The sequence below is a fragment of the Diachasma alloeum genome, unplaced genomic scaffold (genome assembly GCF_001412515.2).
Source record: "Diachasma alloeum isolate Michigan unplaced genomic scaffold, Dall2.0 Dall_scaffold_01908, whole genome shotgun sequence".
Classification (NCBI taxonomy): domain Eukaryota; kingdom Metazoa; phylum Arthropoda; class Insecta; order Hymenoptera; family Braconidae; genus Diachasma; species Diachasma alloeum.
The window spans coordinates 78,447-94,724 of record NW_021681960.1 but is presented as its reverse complement, the minus strand read 5'-3'; the positions used below and the strand labels follow the sequence as shown (position 1 = coordinate 94,724).

The 16,278-nt window shown below is 40.8% G+C and overlaps 1 pseudogene; it reads left to right on the top strand.

Moving 5' to 3' along the window:
* Positions 1 to 6,194: 6,194 nt before the first annotated feature.
* LOC107046760 lies at positions 6,195 to 14,263 on the top strand (annotated as a pseudogene).
* The last annotated feature ends 2,015 nt before the right edge of the window (positions 14,264 to 16,278 follow it).

The following is a 16,278-nucleotide window of genomic DNA, read 5'->3' as shown; positions in this document are numbered from 1 at the left end:
TTCTAAAGTGTTGTGAGAGTGTATGCAAGTACTTGCCATTTTAGGGGAGAGGAATAAAGTCAGGGTGACAACCTGGGTTCCGGGACACCACGGAATACAGGGTAACGAAGAGGCGGACTGGCAGGCCAGAAGAGGAACGGAAGGCATTCCTCCGGAGGGTCTGATTGTTGTGCCATTCGCAGTGGGAAAAAAGATCATAAAATATCACCTACAGCGAAAATTCGAAAAACACTGGCGAACTAGCACAAACTGTAGACAGTCTAAACTGTTTATGGGGGAGCAGTGAAATAGAAGCACTAGAGAACTTCCTGCGCTGAACAGGAAAAATCTGAGGGTTGCGATAGGACTTCTTGCAGGCCACACTACCCTCAGGGCTCACCTGTACAAGATGAAACTAGCTGAGTAGGCAGGCTGTAGGCTATGCGGGGACGGTAGAGACGAATGAGATGATGCCGCACATATTCTGTGCGAATGCCCCCTACTGGCTATACGTAAGGGCGATACGTATATCTACATATAGGAGCTGGGGCCAGGCTTTCATGGAACCAGCTGACCTAAGTGAAGTGGCAGTGACCAGCCTCATTAGTCTAGTGAAATATACAGGGCTGGTGGGCTGACCAGCGTAAGGCGGAAGTTACAAAAAATCGTATGATTTAGGTGACTCTGGGCAAGAAATTGACCGGCCGCATTATTCTAAATTCTATTAAAAATATAATTCTCGCTCAATAGGCGTTGGTTTTATTGCTTCATCTCAATTAGGGTAGGGAGAAAATAATTTTTGAATGAGAAGAACTTGTTCGGAATCACTCGGCGCTTTGAAAATTCATTCCTTCGCTCCTTATTGAGATTAAAGAAGGAAACTGCTGTAATTTATTGAGAATTCAATTCTTGATCGATCGGCGTTGGTTTCATGCCATCATCTCAATCAGCCCTTCAAGTACGGGGTCCATATACGTATATGGACTCTCGAGCCTGTCCTACCGGCCGGGGTCCATGTATCATAGAGACCCTTATCCCGCTCTAGAAAAATAGCAATATCCTACCCAATTTGCAACATATTTCGATTTTGTAAATTTTTTCTTAAAGATGAATAGTTAAGTGTTAATATGACATCTGTTTAATTTTTTTATTTTCATGTTAACTAATTAAATTTTGAAAAAACAGAAAACTAAATTTTCAGTTACTGTAACACAAATTTGAGGGTCTCGTTTATCGAGGAAATATTCACTGAAAAATCTGAAAAAAATCAACAATATAGCTCAAACCTTCCTCTATTAGATGCCGCATGATTTTTTATTTTTCCGCCAATATTTTCATTTATTATAAACATGTGAACTATTATCTCTGTTATGGAGTGACATAGAAAGACGAATTTAGGGTCATTTTATTCGGTGATTTTTTTTCTAGAAAAGCTCTCTAATTATAATTGTTTCTGTCAATTAGTTGTTGAGATAATAATTGGGATAAATAATAGCGCTAACGCTCTCCCTTCCGCCCAGAGTGGGGATGCGCGGTACGTGTGTGTGCACCTCACTCGCAAGACGGGTGCTGTCTACCGAACCACAACACGGGCCCCGTGCGTTGTTTCAATCGTTCTATTTATTTCCCGCATTTGACACACAATGGGACATCGAAGGTGTACCGATTCTGAGATACAAAACCTTTTAGAAGATACAGATTTTGCTGATACAGATTCAGACAGTGATTTTGATAGTGATGAAGACAGCAGTAGTGATGATTCTCATGACAGTCAGGTAATTATTATTGAATAAAATTTGAATGAAATTTAGCTGCAGAATTTACTCGATGACAAAATTTGTTTCATTAGTATGTTTTCTCCATCCAAGTGAGAGAATCAATCACTGAATATCGAAATCAAGTTTCACCCAATCTCATTTCCATGGTCGCAAAAAAATATTCCAATGCAATTGAATTTTATTTATATTCTTTATTTCCCAATGTCACTGGAATGCCGAGTTTATTTTGGTGTGTTTTTATTTGTTTCTCCAGCATGGACAAGGGGACAATGACACGGAAATTTTAAAAAGTTGGAATATGCTTGAAGGTCATGCATTCAAATGGGAGCCTATGAAGAATTATCATAGTAAGAGAAAAGTTTTCACAGGCAATCCTGGCCCTTGTAACGAGGCGGTCGGAGTGACAAAGGTGGTGGAATCATTTGAAATATTTTTTTCTCCCAATTTTGTACAAATACTTGTCACTGGAACAAATCGGTATGCAGAGCAAGAAGCATCACAACGACAATTTTTGAAAGGAAAAGTAAAATGGCTCATGAGTTTTATTCAAAAACCAACGATCAAAATGTATTTTGTAAAGAAACGGCTTCTCTCTACACCAGGCTTCAATGATATAATGTCAAGAGATAGATTCGAGTTCGTAAATAAATATTTACATTTCGTTGATAATTCTACACGATCCTCGTACACTGGACCACCTCAGTAGTTCAAAATCCACCCAGTGATTGAAGACTTGCAGGAAAAATTCAGGAATTCATATCTTCCTGATCAGAATATTGCGATAGATGAGTCACTCACTCTGTGGAAATGTCGGTTGTCACTAAAGCAATTTTTACCCTTGAAATCTGCAAAATTTGGGGTCAAGTGGTATCAGTTATGCGAGTCAACCACTGGATATCTGTGGAATTTCGTCATGTATTTAGGGAAAGATACTGATATGGAATGTGCTCTATGCACACGGGATACTCCTAAGACTTCTGCAATTGTATTGAAACTGAAGGAACCATTATTGGGACAGGGGTACACCTTATGGATGGATAATTTCTACAACAGCCCTGCTCTAGCTTACTTTTTGAAATCACATGAAATTGATTGTGTGGGTACTTTGAGACTGAATCGAAAAAATGTTCCCGTTGTTGTAAAAGAAAAGAAAATAAAGAAGGGAGAGATTGTGGCTCAACATTGTGATGCTGTGACTGTGATGAGATGGAGTGACAAGAAGATGGTATCGATGATTTCTACATATCACGATGATGCAATGACGACTTCACTGAATAAGAGAAAGCAAGAAACTACAAAACCAAACTGTGTGTATGATTATAATAAGTTCATGGGGGGTGTGGATTTACACGATCAGTTACTCCAACCATTTTTGTTTGAGAGAAAAAAATGTAAGAAGTGGTACATCAAAATGTTTAAAAGATTGATGAATTCTGCTATAGTCAACGCATGCATCATTTATAAGGACAATTCTGGATCAGAAATGAGTCAAAATGATTTCAGAATTGCTCTCATTGAAGGTATTCTCGCTAAATATCACAGGAGAGTGGAATCGTCTCACAGCATGTCAGATGTTACGGATCTGAGGCGATTGAGTGAGAGACACTTTATTAAAAAAGTGCCTCGTAATGATGGAAAAGCACAACTGAAAAGGCGATGTGTTGTTTGCACGAGACATGATAAAAAGAAAACAACGGTTTATTGGTGTCTGTAGTGTGGGACTCTGCATTCAGGATTGTTTCGAGATTTATCATACCAAAGAAAATTTTTGAAGACTAAATAGAAGTCAAAATGTTAACCAAAGAGATGTGTGTGATTTTCATTATGCGCAACAAAATAAAAACATGTCTAGACTGACAATAACTGCTGAATTTGTATTCAAAAATTTTATTCTCTCCTTTTCCCAACAATCGGTACGAGCGTACGGCCCTGAGCTGCCGAGCGACCAACGTGCGCCAATTCGCTCTACACTGAACGCTCCACCCACTGAGCCGAAATTTCATACGAAATAATAATTAATTCTAAAATATATACACTTCATTCAAGGTTTTTGCATTTTATATATGTCATGTATTTTATTTTTTCCAATTTATTGAAAAAAAAATTGAGTTAGTATCTTATGAAAAACGGGAGATATGCATTTTTTTTAACGATTCATTATAAATAACGTATTTGAGATAGAGACTTCGGATAGCACTTAAAATTGTCAGAAAGGTTCAACGCACCACAGGTGATTTTTACGGATTTTTTATTAGCATACAGTGTAAATGACCACGAGTTATACTTATCTTGATTATTACAAAACGGCGAAATTGACGTTTTGGGGCATAAAAACTAGATTTCTTAAAAAAATGTAGAGCAAAAAAATGTGTAATTTTTTTCTATCCTACCCGATTCATACCATTGGCGATAAAAACTTATTTCGTAATTGCACCATTAGTTTGGAAGTTATGAGCAAACAAACTGTGCAATTCATATGTCACGGAGCGCCCGGCCGCGGGGACAGTTTGCGTCGTAGAGGCCCCGTACTTGAAGGGTTAGAAGGGCAGAAATGAATTTTCCCATCGGGGAGCCCCTCCAGACTCACTCGACGCCGGAAAACTGTTCGGGGTTAATCCACGCTTTGAAAATTCATTCCTCCGCTCCTTATTGAGATAAAGGAATGAAACCGCTGCCATTTATTGAAAATATAATTCTCAATAGATAGGCGTTGATTTCATGCCTTCATCTCAAGTAGGGGGGAGGGACGAAATGATTTTTCCAATCGGATGAGCCTCTCCGGTCTCACTCGATGCCGGAGAACCCTTCGGAATTACTCCGCGCGTTTGAAAATTCATTCTTTTTCTCCTTATTGAAATTAAGGAATGAAACCGGGGTCATTTATTGAGAATTGAATTCTTGATCGATAGGCATTGGTTTCATAACTTCATCTCAATTAGGGGGGGAGAAATGAATTTTTAATTGAGTGCCTAAAAAAATTATAATTCCAATTTTTTCATGCCTAAAAAAATGAGGTTTCCGGATGCATAATTGAAGAAAATCGCTTCAATTATGTATTTGTAAATATCGAATGTTTAAAAAAGTGATAATTTTGTGCGAAATGTAATTTTTATGGCGCTGAGTGATATTTATAACTCATAAAACTCAGGAAGAAAATACACAATTGATTATTGTTTCGCTCTTTTCTTCTTTTCAAAAAATGTAATTGTTTTCAGAAAATATTCCGGAAAAAAAATTAGATTGTCGGGGAATCGAACCGTCAACTTCAGCATTAGGGTCTGCGATGCTAGCAGCACGCTGGCGCATTATATTAGTCTTATACCACCTTTTCTGATACATATTCATTAGAGCCAATGGAGCCTTATTGAATATATCTGTCCCATTGCTTAAGTAATTTTTATTGTTTTTAATTAAACTTTCATTTCTCAATTTTTCTCTTAATGTAATTAATAATTTAGGAGATGGAAAAAAGGAATTAAAAAAAACATGAATATAAGAGATCCTGGTAAATTTCATTCGTCCTTGAAAATATATATATTTGTGTCAGTTTTCTTTTTGTTTGATCCCTCTATTTTTAACGCTAATAATTTGTTATTTTTTCATAGTTCATTAAGGATAAGTTGATTATACATAAAAAAAAACACGCGGTATATTTTACATCCCCCATCTCAATCCTAGTATCTACATAAGGAAAAACATTCTTAATAAAGGTTTTTTATGATTATTCAAATTTAGATTATGTATTTCGACTTTATTTATAATTTACAATCGCTGAAAATAGGAAAAAATCATTAAGCACAAGGAGAACAAAGATCCCTCCTTGAACTTGTCAGCCTACTCGCCCAGAGGCCTAAATCGACCGTGGCGTCATCCCTCCCATGGGGCACTTACTATTTCAGCTTGGGGTCACCTGCCCCTGGAGAACTGAGCCTCTACTTTAGTCAATCCTCTTTGGTTTGGGGGTTATAAATGTGGAGCTTGAGGCAAAGACAAGATGGCGCCGAGTTTGAACCACATGAGCTGTGATCTAAATTTTATATTGTTTTATTTTAATAATAAACAAAGTTGAGCGTCCTAAAAGTTGATACACGGTTAATCATCGTACTTGCACCTGTGTGAAAGTGAAAACATACATTATATCCCATTGGTGGCGATAAACATCTTCGCAATTATTTCGACAGCTCAGCAATAGGTTATGTGTTGTAATATAAATTTGACAATACAACATTTAAATCAACTTCAAACCACAGTGAGTAATTTCAAATTACCAATTAACTACTCGCAGCCATCACCACGCCAGCCAGCCACCGAGTCGACTCCTCAGACATATCAAAAGCCCGAAGAGTATCCAGCAGCTGCAGCAAGTTATGCCCGAAGCTTTAAGCCCAATCACTCGTCATACACACCGCCAGTAGCTGTTCCCGTGGAACCTGAGAGATGAGTGGATTTCCTCAAACTCGAGAAGAAGCTGCCAGTTCAGCAGCTGCAGATACCCAGGAACTTCACGTCAGACCCACCTAGCTCCTGTTGAAAAAACGCATGTATAACGAGCCCACAAGCGACGTCACAAGACCATTAGCCGAACAACACAGAGGTATTCAAGAGCAATTTGGGTACGATCAGATGATGACCCTGGCCATATCAGAGCCTGGACAGAATCTAGTTGCTGGGTAGTTTGATGCTGGATTTGGGGGACTGGAATCTGTGGCTGGCAACTTGGATTATGTCAGATTGGAACAGCGGCCAAGACAATGCCAGTGGTTCACTCGAGGCGAGAGGCCCCAGCCACAGCTACAAGGACATTCCCAGGCCTAAAAGATCTGCATTCTCGGAGATCAGCAGCACTGCAACGAGGCTAAGGCCCAGAATGTTTCATTCATGGATGCCCAGGTCCTGAAGAAACTCAATAGGAACAAGAAGGTCGTCAAGAAGCTAAGTAAATCCATGAAAATTCAATCATTTTAATTTTGATAACAATTAAATCTCTTCCAAAAACACCTGCATCGTGATGAAGAGCATTGAAGATTGTGGCATTGATTTTCAATTACTTTGCACCTCAATCAGTTTTCATATATTTTATAACGAGATTTTCTCGTTACGGTAAACTGTTTTACCAACACGAAAACCAATGAGTCAAGAATGGTTAGAGTGAGGGACAGATAGGAGAGCGACATCTAACGTCAGCTGAAGAAGCTGAGCGAGAGATGAGAGTGACATTGAACGGCGGTTCAAGTGAACTGCGCGTGAGGTGAATAGACCAATCAAATAATGCCAAAAGACGTGGTTTGGGTGAAACCATGCTTCTGAACATTATAGAGAGGCTGTCGATACCCTGTCGCCTTATCTAGAAACTTGCCCAGCTGTGTTTGGGGGAAACGGGCCAACGTACTGGCGTTCCAACTGGGCGATTCTGGAGGCGCTATCGACTTAGACTAGGGACCAACGGCTAGGTGAGAGGACTAGCGCCCCCTCGATTGCCGTCGAGCTGATTGGTGGTGGTGGGGTAACGGATGACCCACCGCCGCTGAGATGTTCAGACTAGGGGGAGAAGGCCCTAGTAGATTTCGAGACAGTCGGTGACAGGCACTGGAGTCGAGCGGATGTAAATCGTCCAGTCCTCGACGACGGTTGAAAGTGGCATTAGTCCATTATGGATTATGGGGGTCCGTTGTGAGGACGAGGTCGGGAACAGTGAGAGAATGGGACGCTTCGGCGTCCCAAACAGAAGGATCGGATTACTTTGAGGACGAGGAGTGTTTCAATTCCATGTCCTCAGGGATCCATCACTTCGCACGAAAAAAGTGGTGTTGGCGTGGATCCGTGGTCCGGGAGTAGGCCGACTCTTGCAGGCCCGATCGCACGTACCTCCACGACGAGTACTCTGGGTGTTGGCCCGCGATGATAGTGCTTTTACCGAATATTGAGGTTGAGTTGGGGTGGGCACAGGTGGGTGAGAACATGTCTCCGGATACCTGTGTCGCATGTGCCTCTCAGTGTTCGGCGCTCCGAGGAGTGAGAAGGATTCGCAAGTGATGGTCGACTTCTCCAGAGTTGAGCCACTCTGGAGAGGAAAGGAATACGTCAGAGGAATGGGAACATCCTCGGCGAAAGATACATAGAGGAATGGCTTCTGGAAGATACGCTTAATCGAAGTCCCTCGGCTGAAGAGACGAGGATCGATCGAGTGAAATACTCCTAGTATGGTGAACCTCGCCCACTCTACCGTTTTACTCTGATGCTGGCTCGGCATTGTTAGCCCCGCCACGAAAAGTCCTCAGGGTAGACGAGTTATCCTCTGAGGCCGGTTTACCGTTGGATTTTCCGTGAAAATTCAGCTGGCGCCCGACTTAATTGAGCGATAGAGGAGATGCCCAAAATAGTTTGGGATATTTGCTGGTGGAGCACCGGTAAAAATCCTTTACAATTTTTTCAAATGAGAAAGGAAAACGCTCAAAACTTCCATCTCTATAATTGTGCAAATATCTCCGGTAGAAGTCGATTGAGCAAAAAAAGTCAAAATACCTTCTTTGTAGCCCATAAAATTTTGCACAAAAAAAGATCTGTTTGATGAGGAACTAGGGTAGGATGGATCGGAAATTTTTGTGGAAGCAAAAGGGGTGAAAATAAACAGTCACCGTTATAAAAACCACTGTATTTCGTGGAATCGAACCACGTTGTTAAGATATGTACACTATATACACAGGCTTTAGAGTTTGTTGAGTTTTCCACAATATTAATCACTGAATTTAATTTACTGTTGAGTGTCCTTTCTAATAGTCTGTTGTTGGTAACGCCAAATAATGTATAGATATCTAGGTTATCAGTTGTGCAGGACAATTGTGAGATGGTAGTACTCAACCGAGGCGCGGATGTATTTTTGATTATTATTATTATTGGTCAACTGTTTTCTCCTTTTTGAATAGTCACGTGCACTCCTTTTTAATAATTAGTGCAAATCTTGATTAAACTCAATTCTCGCATTTCAAACCTTCGCCAATTGGTTTGCATTGATTTAATCCAATTATTGATACTTTAAACTCTTTTTAGTTCAACTGTGTGTTTACTCTCATTTGAATTTATAACCCAACTACAGGTTATGGGCCCTCAAGCCACGTGTTTTTGTCGAGAGTAACATTCAGTTTAAGAGTTAATCGGATTTGTGAGATACATTAAAAAATGTCAGACCGTAAGGTGTATCACATTCATCGTTTTAATGGCGAGAATTTTCTACTTTGGAAGCGTCAGATGGAGATATATATGAATGAGAATAAATTGAAAAAATACATTCTTGGTGAGACAAGGAGACCTGCTGGATCTGGTGTTGAGGCTCAGACATGGGACGATATGGATGCAGAGGCTCAAGCTTTTTTGATGAGGGGATTGGAGCTGGAACAGCTTAAGTATTTGACGGATTGTGATACAGCTGCAAAAATGTGGGCTCGTTTAAAGGCAACTCATGCGGAGAAAAGTGAGCAGTCAGTGCAGGTGCTGTTGGAGCAGTTCATTACATATACTGCGAGTGAAGGTTGTAAAATGGCTAATCATGTTGCTGAGATTGTATCATTGAGTCGAAGGCTAAAGGACATGAACATGGTTCAACCAGAACCTGTGATTATTGCAAAGGTCGTTAGTAGTCTTCTTCCTCGCTTTGATAGTGTTCATACAGCTTGGTATGCTGTCCCAAGGCATGAGCAGTCTATTGAGAAATTGACTGAGTTTTTGGTGAACGAAGAATCGGTTTTAGACAGGAGAGGGGGCCAGACCTCGAATGAGTCAGCGGAGGATGCACTCCTTGCAAAAGGTAGAGGAAGCAGTTCAGGTTCGATGAGTTTTGATAATTCGAATCGTTTTGAGAGTCAAGGAAAAAAGGGCATTTGTAATTATTGTAAGAAGCCTGGTCATTGGGTTCGTGAATGTATGGCATTGAAACGTAAAGAACAGAAAACGTCTGCTGGATCTCAAAATCGCAGAAATCAAGGTCATGGTTATGTAGCTGATGGCAATGGAGGTTTCAATGACAGGGCTAGTCATTCGGGAAGCTGGAATAATCCAGGATATTCGGGAAATGGATCGAGTGAATCTGCTATGTTTCTCACTGAGTTGATGAGTGAGGCTCATATTGTCACAGATGAAGATAGATCATGGTTTGCTGATTCGGGAGCTACGGAGCATATGACATTCAGGAGGGATTGGTTTTGCAGACTTGAAGAATACCCAGATAAGAAGTACCCAGTGAGGATGGGGAATGGACAGATTTTGTTTGCTCGTGGCAGAGGTGATATTCGAGTGAGAGTATCTAGGAATAATGCAGTACACACAATTACTGACGTTTTGTTCGTGCCAGGTATGCAGAAGAATTTATTATCCATAAGTAAAACAACTCAGAAAGGTTTGACTGTTGTTTTTAGAGAAGGGGGAAAAGTTGTCAATTTTCTGAAGGATGATAGGGTTCTTGTCAGTGGGCATAACTATCACAATGGCTTATATGTTCTAAGTTTCCAGCCCTTGGAGTGTCACGAGGCAAATATTGCACAAAATGTTTCTCTTATGGATTGGCACGAGAGGTTAGGGTACCCTAACTTTAGAACTTTAGAAGGAAATGGTTTCGAGAAGCTCAGTGAATGATCTGAAATTTCAAGGATCATTGAATGTGGAGCCATTTTGTGAAGGATGTGTTTTGGCAAAGCAACGTAGACAGATGTTTCCGAAGACTGGTGTTTGTCGTGCTGATAGACCTGGAGAGTTGTTCCACATGGATCTGAGTGGAAAATCAAGTATTTCATCGCTGGGAGGAGCAAACTATTTTCTCTTATTGAAAGATGATAATACCAGATATTGTTTTGTTTATTTTTTGAAGGAGAAATCTGATGTTGTAGTCAAGTACTTACAACATTTTTTGGCTGATGTACGAGCTGATGGGCATACTGTTTGTCGTATTCGAAGTGATCGAGGTCTTGAGTTCTGTAATTCCGAGGTGGAAGATCTGTTGAGACAGAATTTGATCAAACATGAGACCACAACACCGCGAGCTCCGGAACAAAATGGATTTATTGAGAGGCAGAACAGGACTATTGTGGAGTCAGCAAAATCTATGCTGCACTCGAGGAAGTTACCTCTTAGTTTGTGGGCAGAGGCAACGAATACAGCTGTTTATCTCAAGAACAGAACAGCTTCGACGACTTTGGAAGGTGAAACACCATATGAGAGGTGGTTTGGTCTCAAACCTTCGGTGAGTCATTTAAGAATTTTTGGGAGGGTTGCTTATGCTCATATATCCAAACAATTAAGAACAAAGTGGACAGCAAATTCGACAAAATATCTGATGGTAGGATATGAGGAAGGTGCAAAAGCCTACACACTCTATGATCCAAATAAGAGTTTTGTTCGAACAGATATAATTTTCGATGAGTCTACACCAGATCAATTTTCTGAAGTTATTATCGAATCAAATCTGGAAGCTGAGGGAGTTGATGATGACGTCTTCAGTGGGAGAGTGAATGAAGAAGACATCATTCGTGATGAGGACCCTGTACATGGAACACCCGGCAGTGGAGTCAAGAGACCAAATACACGCTTACCTTTTTTTTTTTTTACGGCCTCGGAGACCCTTTTTCGGGTCCCATTCGGTACTCTATCCAACCCTATGCATGCGGCTGTGGATTCTACACTGTACCGCATTCGCACTTCTATAGAACATAGAAGTAGCATCGGGAAACCACAAAAAACCCATGCCGGAACAGGCGGTTCCTCTATTAGCAACCTCCCGCTCGCCGGAGCCTTCCGTTGAAAAATTCGGTTCCACGGGGAATCGAACTCACAACCTTTCGCACACTAGACTTGTGTCTAATCCACTCGGCCACCGACGTCGGTCCCACGCTTACCTATACCTCGGGATCCTTATCCATTGAGGAAGAGGAGTTCCAGAGCTGATTCAGAAGGAGGGAATTTAATAGCTGAGGCTTTGTTCTCTGAATTGGAGTCGCTAACTCTTCAGGAAATTCTTCAGGATTCAAATGCTGATGAGTGGCTCAAAGCTATTGATGATGAGCTTAATTCTCTTGAGGAAAATCAAACCGGGAAGTTGGTGCCACGTTCAGTCGCTCGAAACGTTATTGGAAACAAATGGGTGTTCAGAAGGAAGTATAAAGCTGATGGGTCAATTGAGAGGTACAAAGCTCGACTGGTGGCTAAAGGTTTTGCTCAGAAATATAAAATTGATTACACCGAAACATATGCACCAGTTGTGAAGGCAGACCCTGTCCGGCTCATTATGTCTACTGCAGCAGCATTGGACATGAAATTGGTTCAATTTGACGTTAAAACTGCTTTCCTGTATGGTGACCTGAATGAGGAGATTTTTATGGAGCAGCCAGAGGGTTTTGAACAAGACGACCCAGTGTGTTTGCTTCAAAAGAGTTTGTACGGCCTAAAGTAAGCTCCCAGGCAGTGGAACGCCAGAATATCGAAGGTATTATGTGATTTTGGACTGAAAATATCTCAGGAAGACGACAGTCTCTACATTTACATTCAAAGTCAGATCGAGCTTTTCTTATTGTTATACGTTGATGATGGTTTGATTTGTTCTAATGATGAAAACTTATTGAATGAATTGTTGGAGGTTCTGAGGCAGAATTTTCAAATCACGAGTAATACAGCTGAGTATTTTGTGGGGATACAGATTGAAAAGGATAAGAAGAATGGAGTGATCAAGTTGCATCAGGCTGCTTATACTAAGAAGGTTTTGGAAAAATTTAATCATCAAAATTGCTCTCCACACTCAGTTCCAGCAGATCCAGGAGAAAAATTTACTGCAGATGAGGGATTGGAGAATGGAAATTATCCATATCAAGAAGCCACAGACTCACTGATGTACTTGATGCTAACAACGAGACCAGATATTGCCTTCACCATCGGTGTGCTGAGTCAGTTCTCTTCAAAACCGAGTGAGCTTCACTGGAATGGAATCAAGCTTGTCCTTCGTTACATCCAGGGGACTATTAATCATGGAATAGTTTATGGTATTGGAACGAGGGATCATATTCTTAGAGGTTACAGTGATTCGGACTGCGCCGGTGATGTTGATACATGCAGAAGTACAGCTGGTTGGATATTTATAATGAATAAGGGTCCAATCGCCTGGTCGTCAAAGAAGCAGAGATCAGTTGCTTTGTCAGCAACTGAAGCTGAATTTATGGCTATTTGTGCTGCTGTAAAAGAGGCATCGTGGCTTAGACGTCTTCAGCTTGGAGTCGGTTCAGAAATATCTGGACCAACACAACTCTACTGTGACAACCAAGCAGCAGTGCATCTAGTGAAGCATCCTGAGGCAATAAAACGATCCAAGCATATTGATACGCAATATCGTTATAGTTGCGAGCATATTGATACGCAATATCGTTATAGTTGCGAGCAGGCAGAAGGACGAATTGATGTCAGCTATATTCCTACGAATGATCAGTTGGCTAATCCTCTCACCAAGGCTCTACCAAAGGGAAAGTTTCCGCACTTGAGAACGCAGATTGGCATCGTCAAGTGTTGTGAAAATTGAGAGGCATTGAGAACTGTCCTGGTACCTGTATAAGATGGACTTTATGAATTATTTGTCGAGTGGGAGGGTTGTTGGTAACGCCAAATAATGTATAGATATCTAGGTTATCAGTTGTGCAGGACAATTGTGAGATGGTAGTACTCAACCGAGGCGCGGATGTATTTTTGATTATTATTATTATTGGTCAACTGTTTTCTCCTTTTTGAATATTCACGTGTACTCCTTTTTGATAATTAGTGCAAATCTTGATTAAACTCACTTCTCGCATTTCAAACCTTCGCCAATTTGTTTGCATTGATTTAATCCAATTATTGATATATTAAACTCTTATTTAGTTCAACTGTATGTTTACTTTCATTTGAATTCATAACGCAACTACATAGTCTTTCGTTGATTAACTGATAAAATAACGAATTGTAATTGAGTTGATGTACTGAATAGAAAATGTGAATGCGAAAACCCGTTTGCTCACTCTATCATTTCTGAATGCTAACTGAACTTGGCTTCTCTTCCGGGTGTCTCGTTGACCCGATGACCGTCAACATTTTCCTCTAAACCCATGCATTTACGAGAAATTTAAAAAAATAACTAATCAACTCTAAACTAATTTCAAGAATAACTATTCCAGGAAAGAAATTCAACGCTTTCCTGGCCAGTGAGTCCCTCATCAAGCAGATCCCTCGTCTCCTGGGTCTGAGTCTTAAAAAAGCCGGCAAATTCCTTGGCCTTCTCTCTCACCAGGAGTCAACGGCCGCTAAGATTGATGAAGGGAAAGCCATAATCAAGCTGCAAACGTGGAAAGTACTTTGTCTATCAGTGGCTGTTGATCACGTTGACAGGATCGATGACGAACTAGTGCAGAATGTCAATCTTGTCATTAATTTCCTCGTCTCACTCCTCGTCTCACTGGCAGAACGTGCATTCCCTGCACATCAAGTCCTCCATAGAACCATCATAACGATTGGAATAAATGAACTCATCAATGGTTAATTTTTCCATTAAAATCCAGACAAATAAAAAAGATGAAAAATTGCGACAAACGGTGTTTTAATTTGCTTCGATACACATTTACATTACATATATTATTATATGTATCGGATTTATATACTTTATTTATTTATAACTATCAAATATTTCTCTATCGATATTGGTGATGGGGGTAATCGGTCAAGGTTGTTCACCTCAGTATTTAAACCTTTTCGTTTGCATTTTTTATTACACAATTACTTCAGTCAAGTGTTAATTCCTCTGAAGTAATCGCTCATCTATCATCATATCATTTTGCATTTTGTTGTTTAATGAGTCTATCTGTATATGCAGTCTATCTGCAGTCTATCTGTACACAATGTAACTTTCACTTGTCAGGGGATTTATGATAATGGGGGACATGTATTATATCTTCAGAAAAAACAGGCTTGGGAGAGGGATGAGTGTGAAAAGCTTGGTATAAATATTAATTCATCAATCTATCCCCCCAATCGTTAGTTTTTCCTGCCCTTGTTTGTCACGATCTTGGTAAGGTTTAAATCAGTAAAATTGATGTGGTTTTTTTCCTTCGACCTATGACGACCTATTAGAATACTCAAAGCTCACGAGAGCCTCGATACCTCCGGACACGAATTGATTATTGACAATTTTCTTTTTATTTTTGCTAAAATTGTCGTTTTTTGGATTTTTCTCTTGTGGAGTCCTTTGAATCTTTTTTTGGTACTTGAAACCATAGGAGAGCATCGATACACGTCCTGAGGATACTTATTATTTATTTACATAAAGCTACACAGTAATTAGCTTCGGGAAAGGAGGAATTAGTTAAATAAATAAAATTGTAATATATAGAAAGTCCCATTCGTGAGAAATTCAGTGATTATTTGACATTCAGAAATGGATGCTCTCAAATATCGCTTAATCGTTAGAAAAGAGTTAACTGCAACCGGATTTGTTTAGAATTTTTTATGATTAAATAGACATAAAAATTAGACAAACCAAGCCCTGGGCAATCGCGGCAATGCACCAGGTGAAAACGCTTAACCGCGGTGCTCGTGGGACCAAAAATGGAAACCAATCCAAAAAAATCTCAGTATTGAAAAAGAAACTTCGGGTGGGGCCAACGATGGCGAACACACGAAAACTGACAAGGTTGACCAGTCTGATGTCTGACGTGAATCGGGTCAGACTGAGTGGAGCCGAGAGAAGACGTCGCAAGAGAGCGAAGCTGCATCAAACCTCGGAGGCAATTGCAACCTTGGCGGATGCAGCAGTGAAGGTCGATGAGGGTAAGGGGGAGGGGGCTGTGAGGAAGGCAATAAAACGCATTCCATCGGAGCGTACCACGCCAACCCCCTCAGTCAGACCGAAAGAAAAGAGAATGAGAACGCAGGATCAGGGCACATATGCTGAGAATACTGCGAGCTCATTCAAGTTGGCAGTTATGCCGGAGTCATATCCGGATCAGAAACTGGGCACTGAAGAGGTAACGGAGGTGAAGAAGCTCCTGAAGGGGGCCTTTCTGGCGTTACCTGACGGGGTGAAAGTACTCACCTTCAACGGTGTCTGGGAAAGAGAAGGTGTCGCAATGGTGTACTGCACTGATGAGGAAACGCGAAATTGGCTGAAAACAAAATAGCTGGGCTTACTGTACATGTGGTCGCAGCCTCGGAGCTTCCCAAGAAGCACAGGGTTGTGGGACACGTGGAAGACCCAGATCAAACCGCTCAAGAAGCACTGTGCTTCCTTGAGAAACAGAATGCAGGACTGCAGGCCAGAGAGTGGGTTGTCGCTCGGGGCAGTGAGAGCAGGAACGCGAAAAGTGCCCACTTCGTTGCGCTGATAGACGACCGATCACTCTCTGTTCTGAAAGCCTGCAACTTTAAACTGCACTTCGAGATTCAAAAAGCAACTGTCCAGCTGCTTGCGAAAGACCGTGGTGAAAGTCAGAAGAAGGGTACATAGAGGTACCAGGAAAGTAGTCATCAT